General features: G+C 41.7%; 1 protein-coding gene across 2 annotated transcripts in view; it reads left to right on the top strand.

The window, feature by feature from the left end:
* Nucleotides 1–24,378, top strand: part of RGS7 (regulator of G protein signaling 7) — a 1,943,194-nt gene that overhangs the window by 1,000,983 nt on the left and 917,833 nt on the right. The gene's annotated exons all lie outside the window — the stretch shown is intronic.

Raw genomic sequence — 24,378 nt, 5'->3', positions numbered from 1 at the left:
GTCTGGGCCCCACACGATCATTGAGCAAAAGGGAGAGGTCACCTACTTGGTAGACCTGGGAACTCCCCGGAGCCCCCACAGGGTGCTCCATGTAAACAGGCTCAAGGCATATGTCGACAGGGAGGGCATGGGCTTGCTCATGGCCACAGATGAGGGACAGGAGGAGGAGAGTGACCCTCTCCCAGACCTGCTCTCTCAGAACCCTGACGATGGATCAGTAGATGGTGTTGTCTTTTGTGGCAGCCTCTCTGGACATCAACAAGAGGATTGTAAACAGGTTCTTCAATCCTTTCGACATATGTTCTCTCTGACACCCAGTCAGACCAAGTGGTGTACCCACGAGGTCGACACTGGGGACAGTCTGCCCGTAAAGAGTAAAATCTATCGGCAACCTGATCATGTCAGAGACTGCATCAAGACTGAGGTGCAGAAAATGTTGGAGCTGGGAGTCATTGAACCCTCGGACAGCCCCTGGGCTAGTCCCGTAGTGCTCGTGCCGAAACCTCACACCCAGGGCGGTAAGAAAGAGATGAGGTTTTGCGTGGACTACAGAGGTCTCAATGCGGTCACTAAGACCGACGCCCACCCGATACCAAGAGCAGACGAACTTATCGACCGGTTGGCCTCGGCCAACTACTTAAGTACGTTTGACCTGACAGCTGGGTATTGGCAAATCAGGTTAGCTGAGGAGGCCAAGCCCAAAACAGCATTTTCTACCCCGGGTGGGCATTATCAGTTCGTGGTAATGCCCTTTGGTTTGAAAAATGCACCTGCCACCTTCCAAAGGCTGGTGAATCGAGTTCTCACTGGGTTGGACGACTTCTGTGCGGCGTATCTGGACGATATCGCTGTCTTTAGCTCCACCTGGGAGGATCACCTGGTCCACCTGAGGAAAGTGTTAGAGGCCCTGCAGAAGGCAGGCCTCACTATCAAGGCCACCAAGTGCCAGATAGGGCAGACACAGGTTGTATACCTGGGCCACCTTGTAGGTGGAGGCCAGGTTCAACCGTTGGAGAGCAAAATACAGGCCATCCAGGACTGGGCTCCTCCAACCACCCAGACTCAGGTTCGAGCTTTCTTGGGCCTGACTGGTTATTACCGGAAATTTGTCAGAAATTATGGATCCATTGTGACCCCGCTAAACGACCTGACAAGTAAAAAGATGCCAAAAAAAGTTCAGTGGACAGCAAGCTGTCAGAAGGCGTTCGATGACCTAAAGCGGGCCATGTGCACAGCACCTATCCTAAAGAGTCCAGACTACTCCAAACCATTCATTGTCCAAACAGACGCTTCGGAGCTGGGTGTGGGAGCTGTTCTATCGCAACTGAATTTTGATGGTCATGACCAGCCCATAGCTTTTATTAGCAGGAGGCTGACCCCCAGAGAGAAGAATTGGTCAGCTATTGAGAGGGAGGCCTTTGCTGTGGTTTGGGCCCTGAAGAAGTTGAGGCCATACTTGTTTGGCACTCACTTCAAGATTCAGACCGACCATAAGCCCCTCTTGTGGCTAAATCAAATGAAGGGTGAAAACCCCAAACTACTTAGGTGGTCCATTTCCCTACAGGGTATGGACTTCACAGTGGAGCATAGACCTGGCACTGATCATGGCAATGCAGATGGGCTCTCCAGGTATTTCCACTTAGAGCAAGAAGACTCACCTGGTCAAGGTTAGCTTATTGTCCCAAAGTTTGGGGGGGGGTCATGTAGGAGAGTAGGGTCTGCAATCCTATGATCACCCAGATTTTTTGCTTTTGCTTCATTGGTTTACGACTTTCTCCGGCTGTGGGCCTGCCAATCAGACCCACAGCCTAGCTGTTCTCTCTCGAAATTAACACACATGTACGTTAGGTGCATCCACTAATTGGAACTGGGCCACCTTGTCAGTCCCTGTCTCAGCATACCACAGGTATCCAGGGCATCGGTGTACCCAGGGCCTACCAGGGGCTGAAGCATGTATTATGCCACCCCTGGAATGGCCGCCCAAATCGGACACAACTGGCTGCACGACAGCTGGGGCCACGTGGTGTAATCACCCGTTGCTGTAGGTGTAGTATTCCTACACCTAAACCCTAAAATGGACACATGGATTCCTATCAGTCACTCCTATAGCAGGCCTTATCAATCCTGAAGGCAGAGTGCAGGGAATCATGTGGGACGGTGCTCTGGCGCGAGCTGAGCCCGTCGACGGCTTGCGGAACCAAGCCCTAATAGCCGTTCCATGGTGACGCGGGCCAACTACTTTTAAGGCATTATAATCCTTGCGGTTATTTGCTAACTTTGGCATCGCATCACCTATACATGTCGAGTAAGGTGTCATACGAATGGGAATACGAACCCCTCGCCAGTCCTGGTGACGGGGTTAGCATTCCCCCCTTTTAGAGGGACACGACATGGAAGTAACCTTGAACCCCGGTTAAAGTTGACTCAAGCCTCAGCATCACAAAATGGATGCTGCCACCAGACACAAGTCTGACCTCCTGCTGCTGGGGGACCTTCCAGCAAGGGGAGCTTGGACAAAGGGTTTCCTGTCGAGGGCGGTGTTAGCACCGTCCCAGACAGGGTTTGTGTATCCCAGGTAGGCAGGGCTGAAAGGAAGGTGATTGCAAGTGGCACCCCGGTGCTCACTGTGCATAGCCCGGCTCAAACCAGTTTCGGGGGCACACCAGCCCCTGAGCTGGCGCGAAGCCGGACAAAGGATAGGGGTGTAACCACCCCCCTCCTGGCTCCACCCATAGGTAGAACCTAGTCACGGGCCAGCCCCTTTTTCTTAGAATAAAGGTAGGAGCGAGTCCCCTTCCCAAATTGGATAATCAGATAATCGGATAACTCCGAATCACGAACTACTTTCCACGAAAGGAACTCTTGACTATTTCTGAAGACTCTCCCTTGTGGCTAAGGAGTAGCCACCCTGCACCAGCAGGCACCATCTAAGCGCTTGCGGTTTGCTGTAAGTCTCTCCTACGGATCAAGACTGCCCAGCTCGACGAGACCCGAGTTCCCTGCCATCTCTGACCTTTTACCTCCCTCATCAGCTCAGCTGAGAGTCATAGGTGTGACGAGACCTGCGGGACCGGCTATCTTCAGAACCTGCACGACGCTTATCTAGCACGCCCACCGAGGGACCCTCGAGTGAGTGCACCTAGGGTTTGAGAAGCCCTAACCCTGAGCAGCTCCAGCATCGAAGTCTGCCTCCCCAGCATCCCCGAGATCTGCGGGGGGGCCCTTCCGCTCCTTGTTGTTCACCGCGTTGTTCGACCACTTGCCGACCGGCTTGTGGCCCTCTTCACGACGCACCACGATTGTTTCATCACTAGTCTGGTTGCTCCAGACTGGCTCTTGCTCCCCTTCAACAGAGGAGTACCACGGACCCTCCTGGTCCACTCCCGACGCCATCTTGACTCCCCCGCTTGGGTTGCCACTGCCAAGATCCGCTGCCCCTGCCTGGGCCCAGCATCATCGACAGCAGACACCTTCGTGGGACAGCTCGCCCTCCATCCTGGTCGCCGCCGCGCCTCCTGGTCCGAGGAACAGCCGAGTCCGACGTCACCCACTCACCTGGTCGAGGTGACTTCAGCCGGTACCCTCCTGGTACCCACACGATCGCTGGCTAGCGGTTGAGAACTGAGTCCCCTCTGCTTTCAGGTTTTCCTTCACCACCGATCCAGGCTTGGATCGCTCTGAACATCGTCACTGGTCGCCTGCCAGCAACTTCTTCTTTCAGGCTCCTGAGACTACACGAGGACTCCCGACATCTTGACGAACTTCACGCAGCCGCAGCCTCCGGGCTAGGTAACTCGAGCATCTCGGTGCTCCATCGCAGGTTCGCTCTACAAGTGTCCAGTTCCTTTTTCGTTTAGTCCCACTGATCGGATCACTCCGGAATCAGTATCTCCAGACTCTAACCATTCGCATTTCACTGTTAGTGTAGATGGTTTCTCGTGCCCCTCGGGCATTTGTGTAAATTGTGCAACTGAAGTATTTTCCTAAGAGTTTTGTAGTGTGCTTAGCTCCCTGACTCATAAAGAGCCAGGGTAGTCCTGTTATAAATAAATATCCTTTTATTTTCATAACAACTTGTGTGGTGTCCTTTCACTTGGTGTTCAAGGGGTATATGTGATGGTAAACAGCTGGCTTAACACGCCCTCTAGAGTTTAGCCTAAGACTGCTCGTATCCACGCTACTAGGATAGCTGGTCTAAAAGGTTGACTTACAACCAATCATCAATAAGGGTCGTTTGGAATGATACACAGTGATCACTAGAGTAGTGAGCACTACATATCAGGCCAACTTCTCACAGGACGGATTCCAGAAAACTGGAGAGGGATAATCGTTAGACCCATCTACAAGGCGGGAGATATAAAAGCCCCTAAGAATTATAGGCTGATAAATCTACTGGATGTTGGAGGAAAAGTCTTTGCAAACATTGTACTGGGAAGGTGTAAAGAATGGACAGAAGTTAATCATATTGTGCCACCTGAACAGGGGGGCTTTAGAGAAGGGCACTCCACTATTGACCATTGTTTCTCTCTCTGGTCAATCGCACAAAGGTCTGTGGAGCAGAGGGTCAGCTTGTTTTGCTGCTTCATCGGTTTTCGGGTGGCTTTTGATCTGGTTGGCCAGAATCCTTTATGGGAGGCACAGGGCAGGTGGGATATTCGAAGGGGTCTCCTGGCTTTATTTAGGAGCTACATAGCTATAACTGGGCAAAACGTATTATGGACACTGAGGGGGTCTTAATGCAGAAACTATCAATTGAGAAGGGTTTGAGACAAGGGTACGACTTGGTTACCCTACTTTTCTCTTTATTTGTAGCTGACTTGCCATCAGTTCCCCAGGGAGGGCTAAGGATGCTAGCCCTAAAATAGATGGCAAGCAAATGCATGCAGATGATCTTGAAGAGATAGTTCTGAAAAGGCAGCTGGAAATGTTTATGGAATATTGCAGTCATAAAATTTAGTAGTAAATATGGAAAAAACCAAGGTGTTGGGTTTTGGTAATAAAAAACAAACTTTAGGTGGATTCTGGGTCCCACTAAACTAGAAACAGTAAAGGAATATAAATATTTAGGGGTCTGGTTTTAGACATCCCTAAAATTGAGTGTCCACCTGGAATCACCAAGAGTAAGGGCCGTTGCATCTTTTAGTGGTATGAAGAGATTTTAACAAGGATTACGGTGAGATGTAAGATAGGCCCTTTTTGAAAGCCTATGCTACCATAATACCTCTAAAATTCCAATATGGTGCTGAATTGCTATATTTAAGTCGTAAAGTAGGTGGGAAGTTGCGGAAGCTAAATGTTCAAAAAATGTACTGTCTCTACCAGGATCCCAGCTGTAAGAACGGCGATTGGCATAATATCCTAGAATATAATGGTTCACATAGCGTTTTGGAAGTGCTTGAGTTCTGGGCAGGAGCAAAAGGTCATATTCTAGGATATTATGCCAGTGGTGTAGAAACGAAATAAAGCACAGTGAATTAAAATGGGCATAAGGGGTTAGAACATTTTTAGATAAAGATTGTAGGAATATTAAGTTGTGCCAGCAAAATGTACAAATGTGGTTTCTAATGAGCAAACTCAAGGTATTTGGCAAGGAATTATCTCGAAATGCAGTACCTTGAGAGGAAAAAATCTATCTATGTTTGATGCTTGGCAAAAGGAAGTAGAGAACCTGTATTTGGATGCACTACATAATCATTGGATTAGAAGAATCTTTAAGGCTAAGTTTCAGAATCAACCCCTGTTATCTCATTGAAAATATAAAAGTGGCCATGATTGAGCATGAGGGAAATTGTGCATGTGGTTTAAGTATGTTTTGTATATTTTATTGGATTGTCTAAAAGTTTTGATTGCATGGAAAAAGTTTTTATGTCCAATTTTTATACTAAATGGTATAAGAAACCCTGCACAGGCTATGGAATTTTTAACTGAAATGCGCTTTTTGTATGTAGCATGTGCCATATGATTGCAGTCAAAAAGGTTTTCATGTGAATACAGATTAGTAATTTATAGGTAATTTATGCTGCTATTTAATGGGATGTAAGTATAAAAAGTTGATATGGTTGTATATGATATGTGTTTAAGGACCAATGGCCCAAATAAACATTTCCTTGACTGACTGACTACCTTGTGCATGTGTCGAAGAACAGTGATTTTCACTGATGACTTCTCTCCAATTTGAGCACCATCTACGTACACACAAAAATAAAACCCCTGCAAGAGGATTTAAACACACATAAATAGAATCTGCATTAGAATGTATATTTCACAGCTTTAATTTGACATACGGGTGACACTCTGCACTGAATGGTGACATAGATGTTGCTGTTGAGTTTTCAAGGCCCGGCCTCACCACTTGTTATTGCCTCATCCTCTCAGCCTCATACATGAACTCTATAGAGAACTGGTGAATATGTTCCCCAGAGTTGGCACGGTAGACTGACTCCTTTCCTTGGTGGTGCTTGCAGAATCATACAGGAAACAGGAAAAACACCATGGACCAGATTTACAAAGAGTTTACATATTGCATCGCAGCAAGTACAGTTATTGCATTGCGTGAATAGGCGAGAGCACAACTTTGCTATATCTAACATGAAGTGCCACACTTCTGCTTTCTCCCTGTGCTGGCGCACTTAAGGCAGCCATATGCCAACGCAGGCACACTTACAGCATAGTGCAAGGGTGTTTGCATTATGGTCTTTAATTTGTGTGCAGGAAGGGGTCCTTTCCTGTACAAAATCTGTGCTTTAAGGCAGTTTCCACTGTATGTGTTTTGCAGAATGCATTACACATGCAAAGAGTAAAATAAGAAGAGAAATTATTATATTTCTCCTTGTGATACTTATCTCAAAGAGGCGCAGGATTTTGGTGCAAATCCCTGTCCACAATTCTTTGTAGATAGGAATTTGCATCAAAAACTATGGGTCCTTGCATGGGAATACCCTTGTACCATCCGGGGCACACCCCCTTCATGAAATGTAACACAAGGTATAACAGTAGGGTTACAATCCAACATAAATAATGATTTGCATTGGCTTGTAAATTCCATCAGTATACTTTGTGTTGGGTCTACACGGAAAAACATAATGTAAACGTGACGCAAACGGTTTGCAAATTCGAACCTATAGGTCATAAATGAGTGTTCGAACTCCTAGTGGCAGTACTGCGGGTTAATCAACTTGGAACAGCACAACACCTAATTCTTGAGAAGTCCAGCCTGTTGTCCCTATTTCTTTGCTCTATATTGATGAAATGAATCCTTGAAGACAGTCACTGCTAAAAACATAATCAACATCTTGAACAACCTGCTGAAAAATCCCAATGCAGATACAGCTCTTTTATCCAATTTCCTCCCTACCTCCCTGCTTTCAGCCCCTTCAAAACATTTGGAGAAACTGGTCAATACTCAGCTATCTGAATTTATAGAATCTTCCTGGGTGCTTCACCCTTCACAGTCAGTCCTCAGAGCCTTGCATTGCACGGAAATAGTGCTGCTGGAGATTTCTAAGCTAATAAAGTGGAACCTAGACCTCGGTTATAACATTGTGCTGGTTCTACTGGATCTCTCAGAGGTGTTCAATACAGTCTCTCACAAGTTCTGCTACACCGGCTCTCTGCGATTGGTGTGACTGGCTCAGCCCTCCGCTGGCTCATTTCCTTTCTTGAGTCTAGAGAGCAAGCTGTATGGTAGAGACTGTTTCACTCTGAGATGAAATCCCTACGCTGTGGGGTCCCTCATGGTTCCACGCTCAGCCTGACCTTTTTTAATATACATATGTCACCCCTTGCTGTTTTGGTCGAGTATTTTGACATCAAAATGATTTCATATGTGGACACCATCCAGTTGTTGTTCCCGTACAAAGGAACCTTGACTGACGCAAAGTTGGCATACTAAGCTTGTATAAAAGCTAGCATGGCCTGGCTCAGTGCCAATAATTTTCAGCGCAACCCTGACAAAACAGAAATGTTGCTGTTTTGTCCAGACCCCTTGTCAGGATGGATGAGCTGCTGGGCTGCTGACTGTCCTCCACATGACTATAAAGAGGCGGATTGCCTCTGTAGTCAATACTTGTCTCTGAATCCTAAGAACACTGAAAAAATTCCTGTTCTTATCTTGGGAGGCGCAGAAAACCATAGTTCAGGCTCTCATCTCATCCCATCTGGAGTACGCCAAAGCTCTTTATCTAGGCCTTCCTGAGTATTTAATACACCGCCTTCAAGTGGTCCAGAATACTGAAGTTTGACTATTGTTCAAACTCTTATAACTGTCATCAGTAACAGTCTTTCGCAAGCAACTACAGTGGCTCCCTGTTAAAAAAAGTAATCGTGAAAACTTTAACAATAGAGAAATGCACGCTACACGACACTGGTCCAAAATACTTGAATTCAAAGGTCTACGAGTACTGTTCCTCAAGATCTCTGTGCTCCATGAATGCTTGATTTCTGGTTGTTCTGACAATTAAGAAAAAGAGGCAAGTGGCTCTTCTATTTCTTTTCTAGTAGCCTCTTTCTGGAGTGAGCTCCTACTCCAAATAAGGATTAATGAGACTGTGTTCAGGAAATTATAAAAAAACACCTATTCAGTAATTAATGCTTCGTTTACCTGATAATCTGTGTTTTGCGCTGGGAATCTTTTGAGTAGTCGCTTGTGCTAGGAATGCAGTCGCTTATTCAAATAAAATTCACAGATTGTGTTTTGTGGTATAGTTTTACTACCCACTGGGTATAACTAGGACTGGGTAAACTTCTAAATAGGCCTACGTAACTTGCATAACTTCAGGAATTTCTAATTATTCTTGTTATGCAAAATACTCAAAAATATGGCATTGTGGTAGGCTGAGTAACTTTGCTGAGATTCTGACAAAGGTATAGCCCTTGAGTGCAGGAACAATGTAAACAACCAGAATGTGAGTTGCAGTTGCTTCTGGTACTTGTCGTTCGCCACTTTTATTGTGCAAAAATATATCCCCACAAAATGGACATGAGAAGGCACTTTCCAATACAATATAGCATTAAATGCTAAATCTACATTTTGTGTACTTTGCATATTTTTGCCTAATTTCCCCAAAATGTATTGTAATCATGTGAAAGCAAATTATGAACATTTTGTACACCCCTCGAATAATGTTTTTTTCTTAGGGATTGGAACATCACATATTATAGATCATTAAAGTTAAAAAGATTGTTGCCACTCTGTATTTCGATGCTGTGCTGTAAGCACTGCATGTGCTACTACATAGACTTTGCACAAAGTTGACTGTCAGACAACACACGGTCATCAGTATTAAATAAAAAAAAGAAAAACGCAAAAACCTTCCTTTTCACTTGACCAATACCCTCAATGCAACCGTACTGCACTATTGCCGGTTCACATTGATAGCCACAATGTTTAGCTATGAATAAGGTTATCACCTCCATCCTGGTCTGGTCTTAACTTTAGGATAACTTAAAGCATTCTGGGCTTTGTAGTCTTCTTTTGCTTCCTTTAAATTGTTCAAATTAACACACTGACATCAAAAGCTTTTACTTCACAAATTAAGGACAAGGAGTACGTAATGACCTGGATTAAAGTGGTCACTCCAGCTATGAAAGCAATACACGGGCCATTCAGCACATCTAGCCTTTGTTTTCCCTTGTACAACAACAGTAAACACCATACTCCACTTTCTATATTTTTCCACTTCCGCAGCTTGGTCACTGCGTATTTATGTCAAGTATAAAAACCCAGGAGGCAATGAACCATTGATCCAATGTCATGCAAGTACAAACATCATTTAATATGGATTTGCTGGGCCTGAAAACACTATGTTATGCAATGAACCTTTCTGATGATGCAAACAGACAGCAAGACATCCTGAAGGCATTTTAGCATTGGAGATCTGTTTGTGTTTGACTCGTCTGCCTTAAAGGTTGATTACTGGTACTGCTGTTATCCTTATGGTTTGACGTATATATGTATGTCTAAAATAATACCTCTAAGCTCCCCTGTAAAACAAAATGCATGCAAGTAGCCAACTTTGCTTTAATGCTTAGACTTAGTCTCATTGTTCTGCTTTGAAGAGTAACTTTAGCCAAAGTACATGTATTTGTAAGGGGACGGGGATTCTTCAAGTATTCACAACCGCAGTTTCACGTTTATCTTTCAATCAATCAATATATAAACCTTTATTCGATTATGCGTCATAATCATAAAAGATAGAAACATAAAAGCCAGATAAATACCTTAAAAACAGTCAAATATACAGTCCACCGTATTTCGATCAGATCGCACATCCTATAGACATTAAGTACAGTTTGAGAAAAGCAGGCCAGCCTATCATTCGAATCGTTATAAATTAGGCGCACATTACTTTTTTATAAGGCCCCTTTCAAACCACATGATCAGGTAATAAATGTAAAAAGGCAGGTTGAAATTTAATAAAACCCCTCGCTTTTAAAAGTGGTAATAAATACTTTTTATGCAAAAAAATCATAACATTTAGAGACTGAGTGTATTAGAGCTTGGGGGCGAGCAGCCATCACAAGGAAAGGTTAATAGTGCATGGGGATCATACTGACCCAGGGAAAAACAGATCATTGTACAGGTAGAACCCAAATGACATTTTGTGAGCTATGATCTGTCACTAGGATGTCTAACAGTTATGAGGTACGGTTTGATGCCTGTAACAGTTTTCAGGAGCTGACAGGATCTGTTGGAGTGTTTCCCCAGTGCCCCAGCTTCCCTCTCATTCTTCAATCTTTTAAAAAATTGTTCCCTAAAAAGGCTCAAATCTCCTTTTTTAAGAAGATGTAGCCTGTTAAAAAGGTCCATACATTCTAGGGAATGGGCGACTGTTTTAGTATAATTTAACCACGGTATCTTGTGGCCATATATACACCCCAAATAGTCCTCGATCACACTCTTATTGAAATTCAGCCTCTCATCAGCCCATACTGAGATCCAGAGTAACAGTGTGCCCAGTTTAACTTGATCCACCACATTATCCAGACCCAATTCTTCATGCACAAAGAGTGAAGCACTATTTATGCCCAGGCCCAATAATTTTCAGCAAAATCGGTCCTCTGCCTGCTGAATCACCTTGCAACTACGGTACCCCCAAATGGCTGCACCGTATGTCAGGACTGGAAGACATTTAGGGCCAGATGTATGACCCTTTTTGCGGTAGCAGAGGGGGTGTCAGACCCCTATGCGGCCGCAAAAAACAAGTTGGCCATGTACTATTCCCATTTTAAATAGTAATAGCGAGTCACTATTAGGAAGGGGCGTTCCGAGGGTGTCCCTTCCTAATAGCGAGTCCTCCAGGTATGTATTACACTTTTGCGCCCACAATTGCGGTCGCAAAACAGTCGCAGTTTACCATCCTTCTCAGAAGGGTGGTAAAGCACTCGTAAACGGGAAGGGGTCCTCAGGGGACCCCTTCCCCTTTGGGAATGCAAGGGAAAATATTGTTTAAGGGCAGGCAGTGGTCCCAGGGACCACTACCTGCCCTTAAAAAATGAAACAAAAACGTTTCATTTTTTCTTCTTTAAAAGCAACTTGTTTTCCTTTAAGGAAAAAGGGCTGCTTTTTAAAAAAAAATGCTTTATTGAAAAGCAGTCACAGACATGGTGGCCTGCTGTTAGGCTGGCCATTCCCAATGGGGGCGCAAATTGCGAGTGGCTCATGAATATTGATGAGCCTCGCATTTTGCTACACCATTGGGAATCGCTAACAGTGTCTCTGACACTTTTGTACATTCGATTTAGCGCTTCAGAATTTGCGACTCGCACTTTGTCGTAAATTGGGAGGCACTAAATCCAATGGTTGTACATCTGGCCCTTAATTCTGTAGATTTGCAGTAAGGGCTGAATAGGCTTATTACCTATTGAAAGGGAAAATCTAAAGAGCACTACAGGCTTGACTAAATTCAGAAGTTCTGATGGTCAAATAACACTCCCAAATATGGAAAGGTCGAAACCCTAGTAATTTTTCAGAATGCCAGGTACCAGAAGATCCAGGGGCATAGCTTCATCAGTGAGATTCTGAAGGGTGGTGCGGATTGCAAATTTCCCCAAATAAAACACATTATGCCGAATGGTGGAGGGATGATCAAGGTTTGGGATACACTGTTCCCTTGAGGAAAAGATTCAATACTCATGGCTTCATTACAATGTTGGTCGGAACCCATCCGCCCGAGTCGGTCGGAATCCAATCCGCCCGACCAATTACGATGCTTGCAATTGGAAGGGAAGCCATTCGGTCATTTAAAATCAGTCCTGACTGGCAATCGGAGAATCTGAGTCGGTCGGAGGCGATCCCTACTGCTATACGGACAGCGTTTCCGACCGACCATTTACGATGTCGAACTTGATAGCCTTTACGACTTGGTCTGTCCGACACGAAAAGGCTATTGGAAACTGACTTTGGTTGCCCCTAGGAGGCCCCCCTTCATCCTGAGGCCTCAGGTTGGGGGCCATGGTACCCCCTGTAAGACCATGCGTAGTGTGGCAGGCACCATGGGGTACCGCCACAGGGTGCAAGGTTTTACGCAGACACCCCTTTTCCCCATAGAAGCCTGTGTTGTCGGTCGGAACACAGGCTCCCATAGGAGTCAATGGGAGTCCTTTCGAACGGTGTTCAGAAGCATCGTAATCGATTGGGAGGTACACCGGACTGTGAGTCGGTCGTATTCCAAATCAAACACGGTATTGTGCGGGATGTTTCCGCCTGACATCATAATGAGGCCCCTTGTTGTTTTAGGTCGGCCTCTGTATAAGTTCCTTTTAAAAAAAACTAAAGTTAAAAACTTTTAGTCGAATGAGGACGATGAGAAAAATCAACAAAGGCCCAACTCACAAGCTAACAATGCATTTATTTGGAAGAGGGTGCCAAACACCAAACACCCTCCTGAAGCTACGCCCTTGAAAAGACCCAGGGGTCACAAGCTGAAGAATTGTGAGGAGTCAAGAGCCAGCACTTTAATTTTGTTTCCCTCCACTCTGAAATATTAATTTCCATTCACTTAGACTAGGTAGCATGATCAATCTGGAGAGTTTTCATGCATTGCATGCACTTTGTATCAATGGCCCAACTTACATATCAGAATCATGGGAACCCAGGAGAGGTTTATGCAGAGAGATCCCATATCAACACATATATCTCAGCAAAGACTCTAGAAACATTTTCTGTACAGGAGGACATCTATTTTGTACATCGGCTGGAAGAACATGTCAAGAAGCTTTGACATGATTTTTATTTTACAGTTAGTGGCAAGAATAAAATTGGAGTGCGATTTAATAACTGAGATGAAAGAGCCTTTTAATAGGCCTTTTTAATTATGTTCAAGGACTTCACGTAATGATCCAGGATAATATTGATATTACGTTGTAAATCTTAGAAGGAAGCGCATTTCTGATCAGTTAAACAATTGTATATTTCAATTGACATAGAATCCAATAAACATTGAGAAGCTTGCTCATAATATAAAGCGGTCACTATGTAACATAACTATCAAACTAAAATATAAAAATTGTCAGGCAATGGGCAGAGAATTGGGCCCGGTGAATAAATGCATACAATGCATGAAAGTGTGTTGCAATACAGACATGCAAGAATTGCAAACAAACAAAACACCATCATTTATACCATTCCAAATTTGGAATTATAAAAACCGCTGACAAAAAAGAAGATATCCAGGTAGAAGAATTAAAATTTTAATATATGTGCCTCTTTTGCAGAAGAAATGCGTAACTATTATAATATAATACAAAAACACATAGCCACCAGCTATCATACCAGAAAAGTTGAAATGCTGAGGTAACTTCTTTCCCTTAGGGTAATTTTATATGTTAATATTTAGGTAGAAAAGAAAGCAAATCATGCCCATTCAATAACTCACAAGAAAGCTACCCAATATAATGTTGAGCATTTTCAAACTCATTAAATCAATCATTACAGCTAGTCGGCTGAGGCAGTGTTCTTAAACGTTTGGATGATATACATTAACTTATATGATTAAATATTAGACAACCCCATCTGCCGTTTTAGTTAAAAGTCAACTTATTCATATCTAACTTCTACAAACACTTTAAAAAGGTATTTTTCTTTACATTATAATGCTATTCTGTGTCTTTTTGCCTTAAAGAAATGGAATATGAGAAAAAAGCATAATGTGATATGATTCATTTTAAAAAGGGCAAAAAATAAGGTAGATTGGGAATGATGGGCATAAGCATAGCATTCATACTAGGAAACAGACAGATATTTTTGGTCACTGATTTTCACTTTGAAGTTCACCTTCTCGGTAAAGGCTTGTGGCTGGCCTTGGACTGTCAATGACCAGCAAAATGGTAACCTAAGTATGATGAAGGAAATCTGTGTTTTGGAAGCATTCTTAAATTATAATCTTTGGGAAATTGAAATATAAAATCTGTTTGAACATTGTACGTTATAAATTTAGAATTGGTCATGGAAAGGCCAATGGGTTTGCTCAGGTGAAGTGTGTAATGCGCAAAGTTAATATGTCAGTAAGGGGATTACGAAGACTGAATTGTGAATATTCAAATGTAAGTCTTTGCCACGTTATAATAGGTCATGAATTGAAGATAGTTTAATGCTTGAACAGTGCAGTGGTGATTTGAAAATTGTTGATTACCAACATGCATAAACGATCATTGAATACACTGGTACTACACCTTTGCATGTAGGCAAGTATTCTCTCCTAAACTTACAACCATTCAACTGATCAAGCGGAAAAGGTTTTTTAAATTAATATTAATTTTTTCACTCCCTCTACTTCCTCATTAATCCATCTAACCATACCTGGCCTTCTACAGTTAGATGGACCACAGCATTACCTTTACCACAGAGGTGAATGGTCCTCTAATGTATCTTTCTCCGCCAATAGAAGGGGTCGGAATTAGGGTGTCCAAACCAAAACGTTAGCCTTCCAATGAGGACCATTAATCAGTGATTAACTCACAAATTCGAGAGCAGATATTTGTGCTCAAGCACACTACGCCCATTATTGATTTCATCCCCCTAGATACACGCCTCACGTGGCGGCGGAGCACTGTCTGGCGGATCCTATCCCATTGAAGAGTGCTATACTTACCATGCCGATTCCTTGGGAGGCCAACCGGACATCGGTTGATTGCACGGTAAAAGCGTGGCAACACATTACCAGGCGTCTAAGAATCCCCATGATATATTCGCCCCTACTTCCTCTCACTTATCACCCAAAGATGCCGGTCCTTCAAGAGGGCGCATTCAAAAAAACTAAAGCTAAATATGGCATCACTTGCTGGGGAGATCTTTATTTAAATGGCAGGTTTCGTACACATCAGCAGCTCTTTTCAAAACATCTACCCTCCCCTATAGATATTTGCCTTTATGTGCGGTTATGACAAGGTCTTAAAGAGTATACCCCTGCGTACCCACTGGAGCCCCAGGAGGTCCTCATTTTACGTCACATACTCCGCACTGATACAGCCTCGCATTTAGTCTCTACTCTCTATCATAGCATGTACACTAACATGTCATCAGCCCCCTGCACGGATAGGGATAAGTGGGTTGCTGAGCTTGGGTAGGATATTACTGACCAGCAATGGACGTACTGCTGTACTCTACCTGAACAGGCCTCTTCCAGCAGCCACGTATGCATCACACATTATAAATTCCTCCATCGCATACATTATACCCGGGTTAAACTATATGAATATAAACTGCGAGACACTGACAAGTGTGATAGATGTGGGGCTGAAGCGGCGGACTTCCTGCACCTCGCTTGGGAATGTAGGAATATCCAGGCATCTTGGCGACAAGTGGTTGCTGCACTAGAGCTGAAGATATCCTCAAAGCTTCAACTCTCTCCCATACTGACGGTCCTCGGCTACACGGAGCAACTGGCGTGGCATATCGGAAATTCATTTCATTTGGTCTGTTATTGGCTAGAAGGAGGGTAGCATGAAGGGGGGGTCGTGGCCGAGCACCCACATTAAAGGAGTGGATTAGTGATATGTTATTTTGGCAAGAACAAACATACACATATGTAAAACTCCTCCCCCCCACTTCACGGCCCGAGATATTTGGGACCCTCTTGAGATGTATCTCTTTGAACATCCAGTGGATGCCATATCCGCACCACACACCTCTGTCAACTGAGTTCCATAATCGACCGCTTCCCTTTATTGTATAATAATTCTATACATGATCACCCTCCTGTGTTCTATGTACACTTATGTCCACTCTCCCTCACCGCATATGGGGTTACAGCACATGATTCATGTTAATGAGATGTCTTATGATCTTTGTGCCCTGCTAGACCCTATATTGTTTTCTCTTAATGCTTGTATATTGTCACTACGCATATGTCTAACTATGTAATGTATCTGTCATGCTATTTTTTTCTGTTCTTTTACCTTGTTTTGGGAAAATTTCAATAAATAAATAAAGATTGAAAAAAAAACATTTGAGAGCAGGTTCAAATACACCACTCTCAGGACCATACTATAGAAATTAAAAATTGCAATGGGAAGACCCAACCTCCTAAAGAAGTTAAATCTAATCAAAATTATGCAAACAAGAAGCTCGGCTACTGCTACACAAAATAAAAGAAGCAGAACTTGATATTCTGAAAAGATTAGCTGATTCTCCCTACAACACATTTGGATCTAAAGGGAAAAAATATTGCACTTTTTCAATGAAAAAACATCAGGACATAATACCAGTTTCAGACTATTCAGATAATTTGGTTATTGTATTAATGATCTGAGATCAATAAAAATTAGCAACCTCTTAAGCATTTCAGTCAAGATTATCACGGCATGTAGTACAAGACTACACATTTAGTCAGAGGTTCAAGTTCAAAGTATGCTTTCCAACAGATTTCAGATGTATTGTTACAGATTGCTACCACCATTAAAGGCTGGTTCGTTTCTCTAACAACATCTAACAATTTTAAAGCAAAGGGGTAAAAATAATCAAGTTAAAGAGTTCTAAGGTTGAGTCCATAAGCATGGGCAAAGAAGGGAAATAAGGCAAAATTAAGTAGTTTGGCAAAGAAGGATTCAAGATCAACTGCTCAAAGCTGCACTATCAACAATAAGGCAGTCTAAATTAGGAGATCAAAAGATGGTTATAAAGTCATAGGGAATGCATTCAGTCTTCTTGCAAGGAAAATAAAATAAAAGGGAATCTGTTGTGCTGTGCCCCATCGAAAGAAAAAATGGTTGCATTGCTTGCACTTAGAGGGGAAAAAGTAATGGCATTGCCCCTCCCTTAGGGTTTCTTCTTTTATAGACTCTATGACACATTAGGTGATATGGTATCACCCCACGGCGGACAGTCCATCACATGATTATTCTATGTATGAAGTTACTTCCTACATATTTTCCCATGCAGTACAGGAGAATCACTTGGCTTCCAGGCCTCACAGGTTTGACAATGGTAAAATATACAATATAGCTGTCTTTAGCATCGTGTTAGAGTTGACTTTCCTACTGAGCCATTTTTTTGAAAACTTTAAAAGAGTATTCCTTTAAGCGTTAAGGTACGACATATACAGAACAAATAATGCAACATTTGCTAAAATGTCAAAGAACCATTGTACTTGGATAAGTGACAAATGCAGCTTAGGAAAGAACATGCTCAAAAAGCCTTAAATGCATATGTCAGCTTTCAATGAATTAAACTCAATTAGATCTAAATATAATGAGGCTGCTAAATCAATTATTTCATAGTAAGAGTAAAATAGTGCTACTACACCAATGTATTATTACGCACAATTATTGCTAGCTATGGCCTATAGCCACAATTCTTTTTAAATCCATGCATGTAATTTATTCTTTAAAGTAATTTTACTAAAATCGTTTCTTAATTTCTATGTTTGTTATTGTCTCTACTATCACATTTTTAAACTTTTAACTTCCTAACTAGTTTTATTGCATTTTTACTCCATATTCTGTTCATGATACGTTCCAATGAAAGGCAAAGCAAATAATAATCCACACCATTAGCTCATCAGTCACATCAGTAAACGAATAATAATACATAATCTTATATGTAGTTTGTTAAAGAAGAACCTATTATTAAGCACTATACCCATTTAGCAATGATTTTCTCTTCTTCTAAGACTTTCAAGCACGCTTTTACGATGCTTTAGTTAATTTGTCTCTATTTCTGTGCCACTTTATTCAACACGTGCAATGTGCTTGTTCAGGTTTCTTTGTCTGAATGGGTAAATGTGTTGTGTAAAGTGTTTTTAAAATATTTTGCTTCATCACCTCACAAAATGTTATTTAGAAATGTATATAACTATGGGGATTTGGGAAAATCCTGATACAATGTGTATCATTTTAAAACTAACATTCACTCAATGAATCAGTGTTTGGGACAGAATTAAATATTATTTCATTTTTTTCTATAAACCTTCATATCATAATCGTATGTTGTACGTTATGGTTATTTCTCCTTCAAGCTATCTTATGGAAGTATTAGTTTTCCATGTTCAGGTCTCGCTACAGGTAGCTTTAGTGATAGTTGCCAAGACTTATTTTTTCAAAATAAATTCCATATACTTAGAATTGGGTTTGGGCCAGCCCCTTAGTCATGATTGGATGGCTATTTTTTCTCTCTAACTTTCCTGCTCCTGATTCAATGGCTATTCTTGTGTTCATTTGCCCAGGAGCATTTCAGTCTCACCGTGATCTAATTGGATGATGTTTCTTTACACTGCAGACCTTGCTTTGCAATTTTTGGAAGGAACTATTTTCTCTACTTCTATCTATCTCTGCTTACCATCCTCCCTCCCTCTTCTCCCACCCCCCTCAGCCAGTGTCCTCATGTTCCGCCTTCCCTTGCTTTTTAAAAAAAACTTGTTTTTTCACTTTTTGCCACCTGCAATTCTATTAGTAGGTAGCCATCTTAAAATATTTTTGACCATTTTATGATGGGCACCCATGTGAATGCATGCACATGCACGCACAGGTGGCACCTACTAATGGATTTATTTAATTTTAATCAATCCCATTAAAAAATGATGACTGGAGATGTGCGCACATTGACTGCAAAAGTCTTTGAACAGGATTTATTCAAATCAATGAAAAAACATTCAAAGAAGGCAGCGAAGGATGTACATGCATTCATGGTGGCCATCCTTGAAAGGCATTTGTTTAAACTTTGCAACACATTAAGAAAAAGCCGCTGTGGATGTGCACTCGTCCACCGCAGCTTACTTTTATTGTATTTAGTAATGTTTTCAAACCCATTGGAAGATAGCTGCTGAAGATGCACTAACTCACATTAGCTTTGTCCATGTCTATTAATTTTAAGAAGCACATGGAGCAAGGTCTTCAAGTCTGAACATAAATGTTGGAATGGTGAAGAAAGTCATGTTGACATTTTTTATTTTTGCTATAAGCTTTAAAGTTGGCACAACACGTTTTCTATCCTCAAAGGTTATGAAGCATGGCTACAACAATGAATTCTGCTACTAGATATTTAAAGAAGAGAATAAAAAGTTTGTTTGAACTCTCTTTAAAAGTCTGTATTTCATAATCAGGGCTCTGTGTCTATACTGCAATCTATTGATTGTAGACACACCTGGTTAGGTAGAATTATGTTAATGCTTAGATGGAACTACATTTTCGTCCTCTTATGTCATGGTGCTTGATAAGATGTAGTGAACAATGTTGTTTTTTTATATAGTTTCTACTTTCAAATGTAAAAGCTCATAGAGTTCATTGTTTCAAAGACGTGTTAACAAAAACATTCTAATAAGAAAATATGTCACACACAACACTGGATTTGGAAAATGTTGGCTGATTTGAGACTGGCTCTTATTTAACACAACAGTGGTCCCTAGGGGAGGATAGGCAAAGAGCAATGAATACAGACCCAATCAGTGCTGTATTAGTTAAACTTGTCCAGCCGGACAGCGGTTCAATGTTTAATTATTTGACAATTCTTTAAGGGATGTGCGGAAAAGGATACTGAAAGTGGGACACAAGCCTGCGTCCTACTACAGAGACATAAAGACATACAGTTTGGGAAACATTTAGGGGAGGCTTGAGACTGGCAACATGGCCACTGTCCTTATCAGCTTGCATCAAAGAGACTTCCCCTCAACAAACCTGCCTCTATTTGAATCCTTACTAGCTTAGAATTTTCTATGCAGTAATGAGTATAACCACATGCATGGCGCATCACAGAAAAATCATCTGATTGGATGGTATCAAACTGTATTTCTCAAAAGTAGGCATGGCTATTCTATCCTGAAGCCTACTAGTACAGACCCGTAACATTAGAAACACAATGAGGCTAGGTCGATTTTTATCCTGTAAAATCTTGTCTTTCTTTTATGTTCCTTCATGTTCAGTCATGTCTGTGTGTTCCTCAAAAGTACGGTCTAGGCTTTTATGTTTTGTGGCACAGTAAATTGGAGTGCCATGCACAGGCTGCCTTCTACTTTTACCTTTTCAGAGGTGGAAATATTTAGTTAAGCATGCTTGGGCCCTACGCTTACAGGAAGTTTCCATGGCGGTAACAAATGTAGATTCTTATTAACACATGTAAGAGTGACAGATAAAAATGCAAATCTGAACTGCAAAATTAGAAAAATGACTGAAATCTAGATCGAGAAATGTAAAGCCAAAACAGTGCTGCCTATTAAAGATTCACAAGGAAGAACCCTTATACTTAATACCTAAAAAATGGGCTATACTTGAATATAATGTGTATTCAGGGCACACATTAATTGAATAAGAATTCGTCCTTGATGTAGGTTAGTGGTTCATAGAAAATCATAAATACACATTAGGCAGACAACCCTGACTCAAATATAACAAAGGAATCATCTTGCTGGTGACATTTCATTCCTATTTTCATTTTACAATTTTATTTAAATAAGGTCAAGCTTGGTGCATCCAGCAGAAACGTCAGTAGCTGCAGTACTCTGAGAATTGTTCTCACTCAAATAGCCTAGTCTCAGTTTTGAACAAACACTAACTGTCCCTCTGGTACCCAATGTCAAATGAGGTGATCGTCCCACTTAATTTATTACTGCAACCTTTAAGTTTGGAATTACTGTATACTGTGCAATGAGGCGAAACAAATTATCTACATTACAAAATGAAGATACCCCTGCCAGATATTGCTGGCAGAATGTAAAGAATGTATTCTGTGTGCCTTCTAAATAAAATGCATATTTCAGATTGTATAGTCACAGTCTTTTATTGGCTGAAGGTTATCATTGAAATCAGGCGTGCGTAAGCCATTTCTAATTGTCCATCTTTTAAAGTTCTAATTAAACATGAAGTTTCATGTGATTTGCAGAACAGAGTTTAGTGTGCTTATTTCTGTCTGTTGACTGCAGGTCTGGAATACCATGCCAAGATGTACAGCACCAGAAAAACATTTGCAAGTGTAAAGTTGCTGCTGGCAACATTTGATACGCTGCGGAGTTCTCTCTATGATAAAGTTTAGGGAGATTTAAATGTATTTTTTAAATTATCAGAAAATAATGAAAATATGTTGATGTTAAATATTAATGTAAATTAATGTTATATATTTGTTATGAATGAAGAGCACAATAAGAAATGCTCCAGCACTATTATCTTAATTTTGAAGTAAATACTTAATTAATTTAAATACATTACATGAAAGTTAATTTTTAACGATTTATTAAAACAAAATTTCAAAAATTACTAAACATTATGCATCAATTTTAATTAATATAATTTTTATTTATAAAAATGAGTTGCATGTACTTTTGTTAGAAAGGTTATTAAAATATTTAATATTATTTATTTTTATAATATATTTTTTTTATATCGAATTAAATATACATAACATTTTAAAAAGTTGAAACAAATTTATATATTTTAACATTATTTCCAAGGTGTTCTTTTTAGGTTCTTGTCTTCATTATTTTTCTGTTACCTCTTTCCAGTTACTAATCGAACTGCATCATTAAGGGTTGCCTTTAGTGGTGCTGTGTGTGTTTTTGGTAGTACCGTTAAAGTTGCAGATCCGTTGTCTAATCTGGACATGACCAGGGATTGAACTGCGATTTTAGAATCTTGTGGTGGTACAAAGGGTTTCACCTTCTTCAGGAGATTGAGTTATCACAAATCTCTGCTTGTGGATGAGCTAATGTAAGTTTGCATATTGAGGTTTACCTATAGTGCTTTCCCAAGGGATTTTGTAGAATCAACAATGGTGGGTGTGCACTTGTGGGCATCTAGGTCGATCACCCATTCTAGAGTTGTAGGCAGGGAGTGAGGGGAGGAGAAGTGTAGGAATTCTGTTTTCATGGAGTTCATTTTGAGATGGATTTTGTTACAACCAAGTTTAGGTATTCCTTATAATGTGGTTAAGGCTTGTGATGTCATCCCTAGATGACATTTTTAAGTAAAGCTGCATGTCGTCTGCATACATATGATACACTAGGTTAACCTGTTTAAGGATTCCTTTCAGTGGTTCCAAGTATAGATTGAAAAGTGTGAGGGATATGGTGTATCCTTGATGTATGCATATATTAATCAGGTGCGACTTTCTCATAAAGCTTCCTATCATGACATACTACATGCAATATCATAGAAATTAGTTAAAGTATTTGAGTCCTTTATCTGCAAGCCGCATTCTGTGTTCAAGAAGCTCCAGGAGGAAATTGTGATTGACTATGTTGAATGCAGAGGATAGGTCAAGTAGAATGAGGAGACAGGATTATTTTAGGTCAACTATTTTTAGTGCATCATTCATGATGCGTAGTATGGTCGATTCTGTGCTGTATCCAGTTCTGAAGCTAGATTAGAATGCGTCAAGTAGGTTGAATTGTGCAAAATGTTGGCATAGCTTGTTTTAATAATTTTGCTAGGAAGGGGATGTTATATACAGGATAAAAATGATTCAGGTCTGTTCTGCATAATTATTTTCAGGAAAGGAGTCACTTGAGCAATCTTCTAGCAGTCTGGTATGGTGCTTTGTGTTAGTGACACATTTATGATTTTAGTCCAAATGGGGGATACAAGTTGATTTATATCTTCTATGAATGCAGTGGGTATCAGGTCATTGAAATGTGAGATTGGTTTCATGACTTTGAAAGTCTTACGGATCTCATCTTCATTAAGTGGTCTGAATTCGTTCCATGTTTCCTTATCTTTGAGGTGGTAGTAAGAAGTGAGACTTGAGAACTGCAAAGGAAGGAACTATTCAGTTTAGGAGGCTGACTGTTGCTGTTCGGAGCTCTTAACAGTATGGGGTCTATTAGGATGGCGGTCGAAAAATCACTCCGACCATCATGGTAGCGGGAAAACACCGACCGCTAGGACCGCAGAATAAACGCCGGTCCAATTAGTATGCTCCGCAGTTGAAATCCGATCACGGCATTTAACATTGCGGCAGTTGCTGCTGCCAGCAGCACCGCCACGATGTCCAAAAAAGCATGTCCAGCATATCCCTGCACTGCGTGGCAGGCACTGCACAGTGCCTGCCACCTGGTGCAGGGAGATGTAGGTGGGTACCATGGGTACCCGCCAATACACCCAACCCCCCCAAACACATTGGTGGCCCGCAATGGGCCCCCGGAGACATTCTCCGCATGCCTTTCCATGGCGGTTCCACCGCCGCGGAAAGGCTGGTTAACACCGGCATCATAATCATGCTGGCAGAGCCTGACCCTGCACCTGCCCCATTTTAGCGGTCCAGCTCCGCCCACCAGGCACGCGTGCAGACTGCTACCGGCGGAAAAGTGGCGGGTGGAAAATCTCACCGCCGGGGTCGTCACCGCCATGCTAATGGGACAGGTGGTTTTCTGGGTTGCGATTGCGGGCAGATGACCGCCGCCGGCCCAGCGGTTGCCACCGGCGGCCCGTCAGCGGCCATCCTAATAGACACCTATATTGTTGGTGGAGATAGAACTTTCAATTTGTAATATTTTCTCTTCGAAGAAGGACACAAAGGCTTCGCAGTTCTCTGTGGAAGTGTTCATAATGATGTGATTACTGAAATCAATCTGCTGATTGACAATTTCAAAAAGCTAGCCTGGCCAGTTTTTGGTGGTATCTAGTTGTGATTTTATTAAAGATGCTTTAGCATTCCTCATGTGTTTTTTTGTAAGTGATTCTTGTTTCCTTCAGTATTTTTAGGTGAGCGATGGAGGGTCCATGTCTCCAAAGTCCCGCTGCTAGTTTTAGTCTTCTTTATATGTTCAGGTCTGGTCGAACCAGGGATGGGCCCTATTTTTTGTCTCTTGAGGCAGAGTGGGGCTAATACTTACATTACACAAGGCATATTTTGGTTGCAATGGTCAGTTATATCTTTCACACCTTGTAGGTCATTGGAGGGTGAGAGGGCAGCCAGCTCTACTGTGTTCAAGTTTCTGGTGTCTCTATACAATTTTTGGG

This window comes from Triturus cristatus, chromosome 6 (assembly GCF_964204655.1).
Source record: "Triturus cristatus chromosome 6, aTriCri1.1, whole genome shotgun sequence".
NCBI classification, from domain to species: domain Eukaryota; kingdom Metazoa; phylum Chordata; class Amphibia; order Caudata; family Salamandridae; genus Triturus; species Triturus cristatus.
The sequence above is the reverse complement of the archived record's forward strand: the minus strand, read 5'-3'. Positions and strand labels throughout refer to the sequence as shown.